Source organism: Canis lupus, chromosome 19 (assembly GCF_011100685.1).
Source record: "Canis lupus familiaris isolate Mischka breed German Shepherd chromosome 19, alternate assembly UU_Cfam_GSD_1.0, whole genome shotgun sequence".
NCBI classification, from domain to species: Eukaryota; Metazoa; Chordata; class Mammalia; order Carnivora; family Canidae; genus Canis; species Canis lupus.
In genome coordinates this window covers 43,814,054-43,833,144 of record NC_049240.1, presented here as the reverse complement: position 1 = coordinate 43,833,144, position 19,091 = coordinate 43,814,054, and positions in this window count along the sequence as shown.

The window sequence follows — 19,091 nt, the reverse complement described above, 5'->3', positions numbered from 1 at the left end:
CTTGTTGTATCCGGAACAGAAAAGATATAGGGGATATACCAAAACAGTAAGATTGCAGAGATTTCTTTCAGGTGAGTGGAAAGAAGAAGCTAAAGTCAAATACCTGACTTTCTTATGTTTGCCTTCTTTTATGCTCAAAGCTGAGTCTCCCCCCCCCCCCCCCCCCGTAATGACCAAGTTCTTGTGGAAAAGAGAGTAAATATATGCTGGGGGAAGGTACAGGAGATTTCTAAGGAGGAGACTTTGCTGATGGGTAGAACTATCCCAAAGTTATCATGAATTGCCAGAAAGGTTATAAACCTCATGCTGATCTTATGTTCTTTTTCTTTTAATTTTTATTTATACTAATATAACTTAATGAAAACAACACAAGTCATTGTACTGCAGTCTTCTAGTATCAGAAATAAAAAGAAACCATGTCGCCAGCCAGAGAACATTATGACATAACCCATGTCTCTAAGGTTTAGAGATAGTCACCACACACTCATTTTTGAGAGAAGACAATATCTTCAACAGCTTATGAGTCCCAGGAAGATTGGATAATTCTTCCATAAGAGGAGAGAGGGGCAGCATTTCCATCACAGGAGCCTCATGAGTACAGCAATGATGGCTTTGCTGAAGAGTTACCCTCATTGTGGCAAGATTGCACTAAAACCAAAATCCAGTAATTTTCCTTTGGTACAGTTGAATGGAACTAAGGTTCTCATTCATTGACTGTAGGTAATTCTCAGATGTTTGATTTTTCATTTTATTCCAGCAAGTAAGACCACTAATTTAACATTCACGCCAACACTTACATCATTATAACAAAATGATTAACCTTCCAAGAATGTGTTTGACTGCCCAGTGACTATCTCTGGGGTTTCTGACAATATGATGTATGAAAAAACAAAAACAAAAACTAAGAAACTGAGGTCAAGAAAGATTTTCCTGGCAATCCTTCTAACTTAAGTATAGTGTTTTCAAAACCTAATGGTAAGACTGTCTTTTAACGTAGATACCTGAAATGTTACAGTGCTTCATACATATTAATATAGTTAAAAAATACAGCAATGACTTCCTTGTGTTTATTTCTAGTCACTTGGTATTTCTAACCTTGATTTGCCTCCTTTTCTACTTTGTGCTTCAAAGAATTCAGCTAAGCCTACCACTTAACAACTTTTCTATTGCATTGTACAGATACAGTATAGGTGACTTAAATTATTGGTTGATCTTTCCTTTTTAAAGTAACTTTAGTTGATGATGTGGTAGTGTACTTGTTACTGCTTTTGTTGTCTTGATAAATTCTGAAGATTAACTTGATTCTTTCATTTTCTTCTCAGTAGACGACTTGGTTCTTTCTGTTATCCCTTGTTTTGTCTGATTTAATGACTATTTTGTTGATCACTTGCCTGCAGTTTCTAGTACTGTCACTGTTCTTTTCACTTAATTATTTGAGTGATTACACCATTTTCTCTTAAAATAGAGATTAATTTTTAAAGTCTTGTCAATTAGTCTCTCACACCTTTAATGATGTTTACTACAACAAGTAGCAAGATTTATTTCAGATTTCAGTCTCTCTTTCTTTTTTTCTAGATCTCTTCTCTCTCTCTCCTGATAAAAGTCTATGCCAATGAGCACTGAAACAATAATGTGATGAAAAAATCATCTTGAAAAAATATGGTCCTATATTTGCTACTGATATCTGTAGAAACTTAATAACTCAGAATCACAAAAGCCATGACTTAGTGAATATGTAAACAAGGATGATGAAATGAGGTAAAAATTCAGAAAATAGAGTCTAAATTGAAATATTCAAAACCAAATTCTTCAAAATCCCGAGGAAAAAATATATGATTGCATCAATCCTAATTTATTTGAAATATGTATCTAATGAAACTCAGACTTGTAAATCTGTCAGGTAAGTACGTAGTACTGAGATTCTTTATATAGATATAAATACATAGAAGAGCTTTATGAGAAAAAAGTTATTAGATGATGTTTTTGGAATCTTACCATGCCATTTCTAATCAAGGAAAAGCAAGAAGTTATGGGGGACTGTGTTGGGGAGAATCAACCTCTGTCTAGCTCATAAATATTATATGTCTACAACTTTCAGGATTGTAGAAACATAGAAATATCATGGCTCATAATCGAAATGCCTATTGGATTATATCTATTCCAAGCTGCAGATCTGATCTACATATTGCTTCTATATGGTAGAGACAACTCTGATCACCAAGATTCATGCTCTCTTCATGGCTTGAAGCAAGTGTTGGAATGAAGCTGTCCAGCCAAGCATGTGTTTTTCAGCCATCTTGTATCTAAGCAGAGACATGATTAACTCTGGCTAATAAAATGTGAGCAAAAGTAATGACTATCACTTCTTCAATACGAGAGTTACAGTCTACGTGTCTTTCTCATGCTTTTCCCCCACACCATGGAAAACTTGCTGGCCCCATGTGGAAGAGCTCAGCCTTATAAAATGCAAGACATCTGAATCCTTGAGTCTGGTTGGAGGAAAGCTAATATGGCACATCTGTTCAGGCTGGTACAGTTTTTCTGTAAAAGACCAACTTTGTGAGTATTTTAGGGTTTGTGGACCACATGTCTGTCACTTCTCTTTCTTTCCCTCATCCTCCTTCTTTCTCTTCCTGTTCATCTCCTTCTAAGACCTTTAAAAATATAAAAATCATTCTTAGCTTGTGAGTCATTTACAGTCTGTGGGACAGATAAGCCTGTGGCCCTAGTTTGCTAATCCTTATACCACTGAAATTTGGAGGTTTCACAATAGCCATAAGCATATTCAGATTAATGCACTCTATAACAAGGGTTGGCAAACTTCATCCAGGCTACCTCTGTCCTGTGGCCTGCTTGTATAAATAAAATTTCATTTTGACAAAGCCAGACCCACTTACTTCCATAAGTACTTCCAGTAATCTCTATGGTTACTTTTGTGCTATAAAGGCAGAACCAAGTAGTTGCAACAGAGACAAAGACTATAATATTTGCTGTCTGTACCTTCACAGAAAAGTCTTGCCTAACCCTTTTCTAGTAACTTTGATAATAGTTTCCTTGCCTCTAAAGTATCTCTTCATTAATGTGGCAGTCACAACTCTCAGGGGAGCTGTTTTTCCAACCTAGTAGAAATTTCTCTCTCCCATTAAGACAGAATCTCTTTTCCTGTAACATCATCCATTGATCCTCATTTTTTCCCCATAACCTCACAGCATAAGATACCCTCTTCTACGGAGTAGCCTCTCAAACAGTGGGGTACTTTTGAGAAGAGGAAACTGAGGTATAGTAGATGTATCACTTGCTTACCACAGAGAGGTGTAGTTTGCTCTCTTTTCCTTATATTTCCGCAAGTATTTGTTAGAATCTAAAAAAAAAGAAACAATTAGTTCAAAGTGTCCTCAAAAGTGAGTTCTTAATGTATATCTTAAATTTTGAAAAAAATATGATTTTCAGTTTTATGTTTCTACTCTGAGAGATATTGGAGATATTCCTTTTTGCTTTAATGACATTTAGGATGAGATTGTGTAATGATTAGCATTCAGGAGTGAGATTGTGGGGTCAGACTGACCTAAAGTCTAAATACGACTTCAAGGCTAATCAACGGTTTAACTCTGAGCAAATTTCTTAAGTCGCTATGGTTCACAACCTGTGTCTGCCAAATTGAAGAATTGTTATTTAGAAAAACTATCTAAGAAATACCTGTGTTTTGAATGTTTAAAAAGAAGATACATTTGTAATATTCGGCACTATCTGTAACGCATCAGAAACATTAAGAAAATGTCATTTATTATGGTGCTAGCATATTCTCATTTCTTTTGTATATAAGCATGAGGAATAGTATCTTATTGTAATGTTGTCTATACATACTGTCATACAAGGAGCACGGTGTGTGGGTTTTGAAAATTTATGTTGAAATCAGTTAAAAATCAACTTATGTTAAGACTATCCTAACTTTCTTGTATAATTCTTTAGAATTTTTTACAAGTGCTATGATATAATTGTACATTTGTTTGTCCATATGCATTTGTAAACACTATGTTAGCGTAATTTTGTACAGTTTAAGCTGTTTTGAGAGCACATACAGTCCTTATGCATACCATCTCCCATTTGCTGCCTTTATTATTTATCACACTAAAAGGAGAACCATAGAATCTTAGAGGGCATGAGAATTTAATCTAATGATACTTCATCTAAGGCATAATAGCTTTAACAACATTTATTCAGTATTCGACAAATATTCACTAAGTGTCTGCCCTGTATCTTACAACACTTCTCATCTGTGTTCTCTTGGAACATTCATTCTAGTCAGGGAGAAAGACAACCAACAAGTTAACAATAAATAAACAAGGGCAATGTGGTAATAAGATAAGGGTTATTCTTTTGAGAACAAAGATGCCTCTTATCACTAATACTCAGCTCAAATGCTACCTCCTCAGAGAGAAAACACAAGGTAAGAACACTCCAGGCTAAGAGAACTGCAAGTAAAAACTCCTTAAGTTAGAGATGAGACAACATGGGGGGAAATAGCATCAAATGGCAAGACATCATTTGGGGATGGCTTAAAATTACATATTACAACTTGCATGATCAGTAGAAAATCTTTACTTCAGGAAAATAAACTTTCCTTTAACACCTTCCAGTTGTTTCTAGTTTAGTGTTTTAGAATTGTGCAATAATATAAGCTTAACTTTCTTAACGTTTAGCTCATTAATACCAAACTTCCTCATTTCTTTTCAACATTACAAGAGTGTATAATAGGAAGTATCTTGACTTTGTTGTTAGATAAATATCAACTCTGATATATATTAGCTTGGTAGTCTCAGGAGAACTACATTATCTTTCTTAGCTCCACTATTCTCTTTTCCAAAATAAGGAAAATCACACCCAGCTCCCAGGAATATTGTGAGGATTAAATGAGAGAACTTTTGTAAAGTACAAAGATAGCACCAGGTACATAACATGTGTTAAATGAAAGGCAGCTATAATAATAACAGTCATTACGTTCTTATTACCCTTGTTTTATGGCAGCTCTTCTGTCCATCAATGTTCCTCTGAAAGCACAGGTCTCTGAATTTAACATAGAACTCTAGGTAGGGCTCATTGAGGTCATCAGTTAAGAACTATTGTATTCTTTGTTCTTTACACTTCACTTCTATAATTGAGGTCTTCAATGCTTTTAAATCTTTTTGGCAAGTATATGATACTTATATTGACCTCACTGTAAGGAAATATTTTTATCTTATATCTTATTTGCATATGTTTACCTTTTTTCTTTTTATGTGAACTGTTAGATTTCTGAAACTTACATGGGATGCAACGTAAAAGAGGATAAAATCCTGGCTCTGTGGCCACATCTGGCTTTCAGTGCTGGCTTTGAATCTGTCAGAACTGGAGCAAGTTGCTAAAAAATTCTGAACACTTTCCTCATTTGTTGAATGTGAATATTAATAATTACTCTGTAGTACTTTTATAAAGATTAAATAGGACAATATATTTAAAATGTTAACATAAAGTCTAGGATATTATAATAATAATAGATCAATAAATGGTAGCTATCATTAACATTCTATTAAACTGTAATTTGTTAAATTGTTACTCTAAATAAGTCTCTCTTTGTATTTTTTCAAGATTTTATTTGAGGGAGAGAGAGAGAGAGAGCACTAATGGGGGTAAGGAGGGGCAGAGGGAGAGGGAGAAGCACTCTCCCTGCTCAGCAGAGAGCCCAAAGTGGGGCTCAGTCTCAGGACCCTGAGACCATGACCTCAGCCAAAGGCAAATAGGAATATATATGAATGGTCAGTTTACTATAATCCCCGTGGTCTTGCCATTTGCAATGGTATCTGTTTATTTGGACAAAGCAGGTCTTTATTCCAACAAATTATAGGACCTATTTGATACAGCATTCTCCATTCTGCTATGTAAAATTGCATGGGCATATTTTTGTACATTTTGATTTGTTAAATCCCCTGTCAGAAGGTATCAAGCCTTGCTATTAGATTTTGATGTAATTTATGTCAGTTCTTTGAATCTTAGTAATGACTCTACTGATAAGTAGTGCACTCTGGGACTTTGGGATTTGGTAAATGATATGGAAAAGCCATTCCAATTGCACCATAAGAAGTTATAACTTTTATAAATGTATAAAATAATCAGTTGAACTGAAGTTAAATGAGTCTAATTTAAATAATACAAATGTTATAAAGCAATAGTGAGTCCAAATTTTACCCATCCTACTACATTTTCAAGACTTTAAAACTTGCAAAATTCTGTTCTTAAGGGAAAAAAATAGAAAAATAAAAATTTTTGAGAGGGGGGAATAGTATGTTCATGGTCTCAAAGTAGAAAAGATTGATTCTTTATTCATAATTTTTATTCCTTGTAGAGACTCCTAGGAGACATGAAAAGTAAATTTATGTTGAAATTAATTTTGCAGATAATAATATGCATTGTTATTTCAATTTTAAGTGCAACTCCATTCTTCAATTCTAAAATACAAGATAATGTTATAAAGATTGGTAATTATGTTTTGAAGGGGAAATTGCTTTGATGATATTGATTCTAAAATCTACATGGTTTACTTTTTGATCTTGTCATTTGCAATCATATCATCAAATTTTTATTTTCTTCTCTAAAATGAAATTTTAAAAAATGAATACTACTCAGGACTTAAATTTGAAACCTGATTGCTTTAATATTTTAATTTACTAATCATCTCTTTTTTCTTTTACTTAAAATTACATTGAAAGTGGTTTAATAAATAGTTTATATCTAAATATGTTCATGCCACTACCAGACAAGCAAATCCATTGCTATGGCTTATTGATATTGATATTGATATTGATATTCAGATTTAATAAGATAATGTACACTATATGGTTTAGGAAGAGATAAATCTTCTTTTTCTTTATGAAGAAGCTACACTATTCCATCAAGGCTAAATTTGGGTGAGATATATCTCATTGAATGGTTTTTAACAAAATGTACTAGAGAACATGAAATCACACACTGTATTTAAAAGGAGGTCCAAAAGGATGCTTATAGGTTTTATTGATTTGAAATTATATTAGCATCATTTTTAAAAACAATTTACTTATCTGAGTTAAATAGATTTCAATTTTGACTTTAATTCATTGAGCACCTTAAAATTTATTAAAGAGTACCATTGGAAGGCTAAGGGCTATGGGTAAAATATGGCATTTAATAATTAATCATTTTGGTAAATGGGCTCCCTTAAATTTGTTAGGTGAAGAAGTGAGTCAGGTTCACTGTTGCAATCCTTCTCAAAGAGCTGGGCATATCTAGGTTGTACCATAAAGATTTTCTGAACAAATCAACAAATGGATGAATAAATAAGTACGATGCTCACTGAGGTCAGGAGAACACTGCATGAGAGTATCAACAAAGACACAGAAAAAAAATAAGAAAGTACCAAACAGAAATCAGAAATCACAGTAACTAAAGAATATAAGAATTGCACTAAAAATTTCAATAAAGAGATTTTACAGCATACTAAAATAAGTATAAGGAACAGCGACTCAAAGATAAGGCAGTGGAGTTCATCCAATCAGAGGGAAAAAAAAGAACAATGAATAAAAGAGAGCAAAGATAGTTTAAGGGATTTATGGGACAGTACCTAGAGGACTGATATTCATGTCATAGGAGTCCCAGAAGGAGAAAAGAGAGAAAAGGGGGCAGAAACCTTATTCGAACCAATGAATTGCTTCAAAAATAAATACCTACGAGTAAATTTAACCAAGGATGTAACACATCTGTACACTGAAAACTATAAGACATTGATGAAAGAAATTGAAGATAAAAATAGAAGGGTTTTCTTCCATGCTCATGGATTGGAAGAATTAATATTGGTAAAATGTCCATACTACCGGAAACAATCTACAGATTCAATGCATTCCCTATCAAAATTCCAGTGGCATAAAAATAGAAAAATAGAAAAGAAATAGAAAATAAAATCCTAAAATTTGTATGAAACAAAAAATAATCCTGAGTAGCTGAAGCAATCCTGGGAAAGAAGAAAGCCAGAAGAATCACTTTCACTGTTTCCAAACTATATCACAAAACTATAGTAATCAAAACAATATGGTATTGGCATAAAAACAGACATATAGATCAATGGAATAGAATAGAGGGCCTACAGATGAACTCAAGCATATTTGGTTAATAAATTTATAACAAAGGAACTAAGAATATACAATGGGGAAAGGACAGTATCTTCAACAAATAGTGTTGGGAAATTGGACAACCACATACCAAAGAATGAAATTGGATCACTATCTTATATCATTAGGGAAAAATCAACTCAAGTGGATTAAAGATTTGAACATAGACCTGAAATCATAAAACTCCAAAAAGAAAACATAGAATGTAGGCTGCCTGACCAGTCTTGGTAATGATTTGTTCGTATCTGACACCAAAATCAAAAGGAACAAAAACAAAAATAAAAAGTGAGACTTAAAAAAAAAAAAAAGTGAGACTACACCAGACTAAAATGTTTCTGCACAGCAAAGGAAATTATCAACCAAATGAAAGATTTGGAAGAAAATATTTGTATATGATGTATCTGATAAATAGTAAATATCCAAAACATATAAATTAGCACTCATACAACTCAATAGCAAAAACAAAACAACCCACAGAAACAGTGCAATTGAAAAATGGTCAGAGGAGCTGCCCATTCTTTTTACAAAGAATAGATACAAGTGACCATCAGAGAAATGAAAAAGCACACAACATTACTTACTCATCATCAGGGAAATGAGAATCAAAACCAAAATATCACATCATACCAATTAGAATGGCTATCAATTAAAACACAAGAGGTAACAAGAGTTTGCAAAGGTCTGGAGGAAAGGGAACATTTGTCCACTATTGATGGGAATATACACTAATGCAGGCACAGTAAAAAACATGTATGAATGTTAATCAAGAAATTAAAAATAGAAATGTCATACGATCCATCCATTCCCTTCTGGGTATATATCAGAAAGAAAATGTCTATCTCAAAATGATCTGCCCCCCCATGTCCATTGCAATATTATTTCAACGGAAATAATGGAAACCATCTAAGTATCCATTGAAGGATAAATAGATAAGTAAAATGTGATATATACATAAGGGAAGTTATGTGTGTGTTTATATTTGAATATTATTCAGCCATATGAAAGGAGGAAATCTTGCTGTTTTTGACAACATAAATGGACATTGAGGCATTATGCCAAATGAGATAATTCTGACAAAGGACAGATACTATATGATCTTATTTATACATGGTGTTTTTAAAAATTGAACTCACAAGAACAGAACAGATTATCGGTTGCCAGGTGTGGGAGTTGGGGCTGAGGGAAATGGATGAAAGTGATCATAAAGTAAAACTTCCAATTATAAGATAAATAAGTTCTTGTAATTAAGTAAAGCATAGTGACTATAGTTAATAGTGCTGTATCGTGTATTTGAAATGTGCTAAGAGAGTAGATCTTAAAAAAAGATTATAACTTTTTGAGGTGATAGATATTTACTAAACTTTTTGTGGCAATTATTTCACAATGTCTATGTATATCAAATCATTGTATTTTAAACTTTAATACAATGCTATTGTCAATTATATCTAAAAAACTGGGAAAAAGAATCTATTTTGTTTCTGATTGTTATTGACACAAAATATTCTCAAAAAAAATTAAATGATTGAGGATGAAGGAAAAAGAGTGAGAATATAACAAGACCAGAATTAATATTAACTCATGAGAATTTACACCATGACATCCTTATACTTGTCCATTTCTCTAAATTTCTGTACAGCCAATGCAGAGAAACTGTCACCTGAATCACAATATCTTTAAAGAAAACTGCATATCAGGGGAAGCTAAAGTTTTCCTCAAACTTAGTCCCAGGATGAATTTCTCCCATTCTTAAATAGAATTATCTGACCTAAAACATGCTCTATTCAGAGAGAATGTTTTGTGGTGGTGTTTCTCATGGTAAATATAACACAAGCAACATGACAAACATAATTTACTTGAAATTTGGTCCAGATGCATTATGAATTATTTTTTATCTTTGATAAGTGAAGTGTCCAGAGCAATGTTTTTTATGTGTTCTACAGATTCCAAGAGATCCTTGTAAATGTCTTAGAAGCTTCCTTCAGAGAGATGAGGCATGGGGCTAATTGAAGTGGAAGTCATAAAAAAAACAAACAGTTTGGTTTTGCATAAAATTTAAGAAATGCTTTTACTTTCATTAAAAAATTGGGAAATCATTAGTATATAGAAATGTTAGGCTTTTGGAGAATCATTCTGAATTTTTTGCAAAACAACAAAATATATATAAAATATATTATATATATTGTATACAATATTATATATATTGTATATATAATGTATATATATTATATATATAAAATGAGTAGAAAGTTTAAAGCTTTTTTCTATAATAAGATCAGAGGCTACAGTGCTAATTAAGAACAGAGCTATGTGTTTGTCAATCAGTTTGATTGTAGACAAAGTTATTATCCTCTTAGAAAATCAATGTCCCTAACTGAAATACATTCCAAATGGGTGGGATGACATCTTTTATTACTGCATTCATCTGCTGAGACCAAAAAATGCATAGATTAAAAAGAACCTATAAATTTTAAGAAGGGAAACCAGCGACCAATCATTTATTAATATTTGATAAGCAAAAGCTACTTCCTAGACTGAGAAATTGAGCGAACAATGGTATGCTTTTGAAATTATTTGTTAATGTGGCGTTCTTTTGAGCTGAAACTGCAGATAAAATATCTGTGTAAAAGACAAAAGAATATATAGGTAATGAGGGTACGTGGCTGGCTCAGTCAGTGGAGCGTGTGACTTGTGGTCTTGGGTTGTGAGTCCAAGCCCTACATTGGGCATAGAGTTTAATTTTTAAAAAGTAATCAAATGCCAAAGTTTCATATTAAAAAAAATAAAAAAGAATATATAGGTAACAAGGAATTGATGTTTAAGTAGTAGAGGTTTATAAAATACAAATGTTTGTATTTATATGTGTATGTATACACGCATGCATATGCATAGACACATATATAAAACATATTTTAAATGTAGTAGATATTCATTCTCAAATATTGAAAGGATAAAGAAGATAATAAAAATAATCTACAGATTCTGCCAATGAGAGATACTTACTCTTACCTGCTGTTACAATCCTGATTTTTCTGTGTAAATCCTGATTTACATATTTTAGGGTTGAGATTTTCTTTTTAACACTATTTTTATTTTTTATTTTTTTTAAAGATTTTATTTATTTATTTATTTAAGAGAGAGAGGCAGAGACACAGGCAGAGGGAGAAGCAGGCTCGCTGCAGGGAGCCCGAGGTGGGACTTGATCCTGGGACTCCAGGATCACGCCCTGGGCCAAAGTTAGGCGCTAAACCACTGAGCCACCCAGGGATCCCCTTAACACTATTTTTAAAACAAAGATTTTCTTTTAAATCAAGCATTTATAATATAATTTTAATGGCTATGTAATACAGTATTCTATGACCAAAATATAATTTATTGTATAATTCCTTTGTTTTGTGGAATTAAGCCCCTTCTATGTTTAAATATTTATAAAAGTGCCATTTCAGGATTTTTTAAAAAGGTATTTGTAGGCATTTTTATGTTCCTGGTAGTTTTTTTGAAATGCTTTCTAAAAGTAAAACTACTGGAATAAAAATCACAAGTATTTATTAGTCATTCATAGATATCATTGAGTTAATTTCTGGGAAACCATAGACTTTTATAATACCCCTACTATGTATCAGGATACCTATCTCACTGCATGTTCACCAGCATCGAATGTTACTCATGTTAGTTTGCAAATAAAAAAGGAGGGGAGCGAATTTACATCTCTATGCTTATAAGTAAGATTGAGCATACTTTTAAATTATGTTATTCAGTTCTGTGTTCTGTGAACTGCATACTCATTTACCCATTTATGTATTTGAGTCTTAATGTTTATCTTGTTACGAGTTTCTGTTTGTTTTAAATAGTAATTTGGAAATTAATGGAATATTTATTTTGAAGAGAATTAGGAAAATATTTTTTAAATGCCACTTTGAACTAGATTTAAAAGAAATATAGTCATGAACTTCCATTGCATGGACTCATTGTCACTTTTAACAACATTTACATTTTTATAGTCTAACACTTGGATAAATGAATATTTTGAGCTATTCTATCACTCTTCAGTTTCAATAACAAAATTCTTAAAGATAGAGGGTAATAAATACATTTAACATGATCACAATTTTTGTAAAATGTACTAAATTTTGCATTATATTTGCACTCAGAGTGTTAAAAAATTGTTAGTGCTGATTTAGTGTACCTGTCTCTCACTTTAAGAAATACTCTTAGACTAAACAAGTGAAGAGAATTCAGCCATACATTAGATTCTGGGTGTATTTTGCTCTGTTAGATGAAAAGCTTTTGCACAGCAAAGGAAACAGTCAACAAAAGCAAAAGACAACTGACAGAGTGGGAGAAGATATTTGCAAATGACATATCAGATAAAGGGCTAGTATCCAAAATTTATAAAAAAAAAAAAAACTTATCAAACTCAACACTCAAAGAACAAATAATACAATCAAGAAATGGGCAGGAGATGTGAACAGATATTTCTCCAAAGAAGATATACAAATGGCCAACAGACACATGAAAAAATGCTCAACATCACTCAGCATCAGGGAAATACAAATCAAAACCACAGTGAGATACCATTCTCACACCAGTGAGAATGGCTAAAATGAACAAGTCAGGAAATGACAGATGTTGGTGAGGATTCAGAGGAAGAGGAACCCTTGTACACTGTTGATGGGAAAGCAAGCTGGTGCAGCCACGCTGGAAAACAGTATGAAGTTTCCTCAAAAAGTTGAAAATAGAGCCACTCTATGATCCAGCAATGCACTACTGAGTATTTATCCCCAAGATACAAATGTAGTGATCCGAAGAGGCACCTGCACCCCAATGTTTATATCAGCAATGTGCACAGTAGCCAAACAATGGAAAGAGCCCAGATATCCATTGACAGATGAATGGATAAAGAGGAAGTGATATATATAGTGGAATACTACTCAGTAATAAAAAAAAAAAACGGAATCTTGCTATTTTCAGTGACGTGGATGGAACTAGAGGATATTTTGCTAAGCAAAATAAGTCAATCAGAGAAATATAATTATAATCTGATCTCACTCATATGTGGAATTTAAGAAACAAAACAGAGGATCATAGGGGAAGAGAGGACAAAATAAAACAATGAAATCAGAGAGGGAGACAAACCATAAGAGACTCCTAATTATAAGAAACAAACTGAGGGTCGCTGGAGGGGAGGAAGGTGGGTGGAAGGTTGGAATAACTGAGTAATGAGCATTAAAGGGGGCATGTGATATAATGAGCACTGGGCATTATATAAGACTGATGAATCACTGACTTCTACCTCTGAAACCAATAATACATTGTATGTTAATTAATTGAATTTAAATTTTAAAAAGAAATACTTTTAGAATAAAATGCACTATGAATCATGGGTTTGCCTAGATAAGGTCCAATTTATTCATTTATAGTAAGTGGCTCAATAGAATAAAACATAATTAAGAAGCATAATCAATGTGTTGGCTATACCAGAACATCTATATCAGAGAATAAAATATTTGAGCCATCAAGTTGGCATGAATAGCCAAATGCTCTTTTTTCCAAGATAGAGGCAGTGATTACAAACATGCATCTTCAAACAATTCATGTCCATGAGCATGAGAAGTAAGTAGGGATACAGTGAATGAAAAAGTATATATGAAAAAAAAAGTATATATGATTAGATAAACAGCCAATTTTTTGTATTATTGAAAATCCAATTCAATATCTTATTTGAAAAAATATTAAAGAAATAATACAATGTTGGGGCAACCCAGGTGGCTCAGTGGTTTAGCACCGCCTTCGGCCCAGGATGTGGTTCTGGAGACTCGGGATTGAGTCCCACGTCAGGCTCCCTGCTTGGTGCCTGCTTCTCCCTCTGTCTGTGTCTCTGCCTCTCTCTCTCTCTGTCTCTTATGAATAAATTTTTAAAAATCCTTAAAAAAAAAAAGAAATAGTACAATGTAGTAGCTAAGGTTACGGTTCAAAGTCAAGTTCCTCTAGAAGTAACTGTGGAAGCTTAGACAAATTATTTCACAGTTCTTGGCCTCTGTTTCTCAGGATCAATACTCTACTCAGACTTGTGTTACACCCAGATGCAGGTATTATGCATGCAGATGAGTTTATTCTGTACAAATGAGTTCAGAGTTAAAATCAAATACAGATTTTTTTAGAGTTCCATAAATGAAAGAATATTGAAATGTGCTGAAAAATGCATCATCAGAATAAGTAAGTTCTTTGGAAGGAACATTCATGTTATGTCATGTATAAATCCAATTAATTTTGCCAAGATGAAAATAGATTCATTATTTTTGTTAGAATCGTATAACTTATTTTGTTTCTTACATGAAATATAAGGGTGAGTGTGTCATTATATGTACATACACTTTCAGGTAGATGGAGGTGGGAGATATTTTGCTTTTTATTTCTTAGTTTATTATAATCCCACCCTTGAGACAAGAATTTTTTTTTTCCACCAAAAAAGAGTTCCCTAGTGTGTCCATTAAACCTAGCTGAGGAACACAGAGTTGTGTTAACAATGGGTTCATATTGATTAATAAAGAAAACTTGAAGCATAAATGAGAGAGGTCTTACCTGTGAGCAATTGTAGAGCTTAAAGGTAGCGAGTTCTATCAATTCTCTATCACCAGTTAGAGTACTTCATAAAACATGGTAGTTGGGGGAAAGAAATGGGTCATATTACTTTATATTCTGAGGATTTGCAATTTTTAGAGCATCTTTCTAGAACTAGTGCTAGCTGTAGCATCACTTTGAAGCTTCAACTTACGCTGATCTCGTCCAACCCACTTTAATTTGTTTCAAGTAAAAGGGATCCTTTGAAAGAGTAGAAAAGGATTAATTATAACAGCAATTCAAAATCTGCTACCTTCTAAATCAGTGAATCTCTTTGTCTTGATTATTTTAACAAGGCTCTCTTCATTTACATAACTTTCCTCTTCCTGCCGTTAGTCCAATTACCTTATTTTCTTGTTTTATGACTCTGCTAATAGGTACATCATTTATAATTTATGAAACAAGCTCCTCTTTTCAATTTTATTTGTTTTTATATTCATCTCCCGTTTCCTTAAATGCCACTTGGAAATCAGGTATTTTTAATGGAATTGTTGCTTTCCTTTCAATGTGACGCATTTGAATTCTCACTCCATAAAAGCTGAGGCCACTGAGACCTTTGTGTTAGTGCTGCCGTTTTTAAAAATTGATTTAATTTTGACTTGCTTTAAAAATTAATAGCAGCACTGAACTTGAGGCTGTAGTCTTGTATTTGTAATTTCATGTTTACCTAAAAAAAAAAAAAAAGCTGAAAAGTTAGTGGTCTGATGAATATATACTATGTTGGCAAAAGAAAAGATATTCTAATTTCCAGGACCAAACTGGCTCCACGTGGTACAGATAAAGCAGCTCCTTTCTTCGAGATCAATCACACTCTGGGTTGCCTGAGACTGATTGAGAAGATAATTTAATAAATGAGTAGCCAGAGTGATTTCAGTGAACTTTATATGAAAAGACCTGAGAATGGATTTCCTAGAGTGAGTCCATCCCACGTTGCCAGGACAAGAGTTGGCCCCAGGAGTGGATTATGATAACTATAAAGTGTCTTCTAGGAGGCGCTGTGCATACGTGCTGGGGAACAGAACTCCATGATTAACCACATAGAGTGCCATGCCCACTGGCACTTTCCTTCCTAAAACTCCTGCATTTAAAGAAGTCACTCTCTGTTGGATGAAATCCCATAGAAAATACTTAAAAAAATGTGTTATTCAATAAATATATTTAATTTGCACCGTAACATTCTCCAAAGTCAAAATTATTGGTTTTCTTTCCCATTTTTTAACACTTGGTTTGGCATTATGCACCCCAAGGAAAGTATATCACTGAGCTAAGAAACCAGACACAAGTGTAATAAAAATGTTTTCCTTTTTACAAAGTCTACATTACAGAATAAAACATACATAGATCATATTTTCACAAGGTGCTCCCAATTAAACTGATGGCAGGGCATAACGAAATGCAGAATTCTGCAAGAGACTAGGGGCTAAAAAATGCCGTTCTTCTCAAAAACTTGTCTTAAAATAGCTTTTGTGGTAAGTACATCTGTCAATCAGAATGAAAATTAAAAATAAGGACTATATAGAGTTTAATCATTTATTTTTTGTTTTTTTTAGTTTAATCATTTATATAGCAATTAACTTAATCATATACTAACAATGCACTGTAAAAAAAGTTTTCTTGTTTTAAGTTTTATTAAAAAACAATATTTCTCTGACCCTTGAGAAAAAAAATATTATTAAAACATAACATTCAATTTTTTACTTATTTTTTCAAGTGGACATAAAAATATTTTTGTCTTCATAACTGCTTGCAATGCTGCATCAGTTTCTTAATTTAAATAATTCCAAAAATTAAGGTCAACTTTTATTTAGATCTTTATTTTCCCAAACCGCTGTAAGTGGGTTGTACCCAGAAGGTTGTACCCTTCCCCCTAGGGGAAGACAGAAAGGGCTTTTCTATAAAGTAAAGGCTCTAATGACACGGAGATCTGGCCATTTGCTCCCTGTTATGCATGAGTCTAGATTGCTCCACTACCACTTCATTTTATTTCCTCCTCCCACATAGCATATTATGCTAAAATGAAACTTAAATATGCGTCTAGTGATATATTTATAGTGGGAACAAATGAGCCTTCTCTATTTCACTTTTAGTTTTGAGTAAGTATATGAAGTTGTGTCAAGAGTATCTTTGCTTCTCTTCACATACAAACATGGTTTTGATTTCATCTCTGACACTTACTTGCTGAGTGCTCTTGGCCACTCAGCAATCACTTGGCTCAGCAATCATTTAAGATTTCTGAGCTTTAGTTTCTCCATCTGTAAAATGGGTATAATAACACCAGTCCTGAATGATTGCCTTGAGGACTATAGAACATCTACACTTAGCATAATGAAGAATATCAAAGGATTGCATTACCAGGCCAACTGGGTGGCTCTGTCGGTTAAGCAGCTGCCTTCAGGTCAGCTCATGATCTTGGGGTCCTGGGATGGAGCCCTGCATGGGGCTCCCTGCTCAGTGAGGAGTCTACTTCTCCCTCTCTCTCTGGCCCTCCCCCTACTCGTGCTCTCTCTCTCTCTCTCTCTCTCAAATAAATGGTAGTTTTCATTCTTAAATGAAAACCTTTAGGGACACAGGGATGGCTCAGTGGTTGAGCATTTGCCTTTGGCTCAGGGAGTGGTCTGGGTCCTGGATTGAGTCCCATATCCAGCTCCTTGCAGGGGGCCTGCTTTTCCCCTGCCTCTCTCTGTGTGTCTTTCATGAATAAATAAAATCTTAAAAAAAAAAAAAAACTTTAACATATTAAAGTCACCAACTATTTGGGCTACCTTACCCACCTGAACTTTTCTCTACTTGTTAGCAGACAGCATAGTAATTAAGCATGCACACTCTGACTTACATAGTTTGGGTTCAAATTCTGGTACTAACACCTACCGTTAGGTGCCCTTGAAGTAAACCATGAGCAGTTTTGTGCTCCACCTGTAAAATGAGAATGCCTTAGTTCTTATCCCCTTATTTGGTGGTTGTAGTGACTAACGAGATAAAACAAATAAATAATCAATTAAAGCACTTCCTAAATAATACATTACCTGCCAGAAGGTAGGCTGTAGGAGATCAGGTGCCTTACTGTCTTGTTTACCACTGTATCTCCACCACCTAAATGGTGCCTGGTGCATAATAGACCTTCAATGGATGACAAATGATCAATGAAGAGACAGTGCCACTCACACAAAACACAGTCATTGTCACTCTGAATTACCATTATTCACATGTGCTCTCCTCCAGATCAGTGTGTTCTCTTCACCATTACCTTTCTACTCCATTCCCAGCTTTCTGAACTTGCTTATGAAGAACCCCTCAACTGAAATGTTCTTTTTTTCTCCTCTCCCAAAATTAACCAGTTCTTTGTGTTCCATATGAAGTAAGGCCTTCTTAAAGAAGATAAACTTAAAAAGTTTCTAATTCTGGGGCGCCTGAGTGGTTCAGTCAGTTAAGCGTTGGACTTTTGGTTTCAGCTCAGGTCATGATTTCAGGGTTGTGAGATCGAACCCCAAGTGGGGCTCTATACTTAGCACAGTCAGCTTGTCCCTCTTCCTCTGCCTACCCACCCCCCCAGCTCTCTCTCTCTTTCAAATAAATAAATAAATGAATAAATCTTAAAAAAATAAAGTTTTTAATCCCATATCCCTCTTGGATTTTGAACTTTGATTGTGTTTACTTAAGATTTTATGTATTTTATCGGCTTCCTTTGCCTAAATTTGAGACCAAAAGTATGTTTATTTGGAGATGGAGGAAAGGATTGTATCAACTTTGTGCCAATGACTTGGTTCATGTATTAGTTTTCTATTGTTGCTGTGCCAAATTAACATAAAGCTACTAGTTTAAACAAAATGAAGTATTTATATTATAGTTTGGGAGCTCAGAAATCTGAAATGGCTCTCACTGGTCTAAAATCAGAGTCAATGAGGCTATGTTCCTTTCCAGAGGCTCTAGGAAAAAAAATAATTTTCTTTCTTTTTCCAGCTTCTAGAAACTGCCTTCAGTCTTTGGCCATTTACCCCCTTCCATCTACAAACCTGGAAATGGCCAGTTGAGGCTTTCTCACATCACATCACTCTGACTGACTCTTCTGCGTCTCTTTTGCGTATTGTAGTACACTTGGGATTACTTTGAGCTCACCCAGATAGTCTAGGATAGTCTCCGTAATATAAGGTTAGCTGATTAGCAATCTTCATTCCATCTGCTACCATGATTTTACTGTCTGTTCCATGTAATCTATTGTATTCACAGATTCCGAGAACTAGAGCATGAACAGTTTTGGTAGATCATCATCCTGCCCATTGTAGTTCACTATCCTTAAGATTC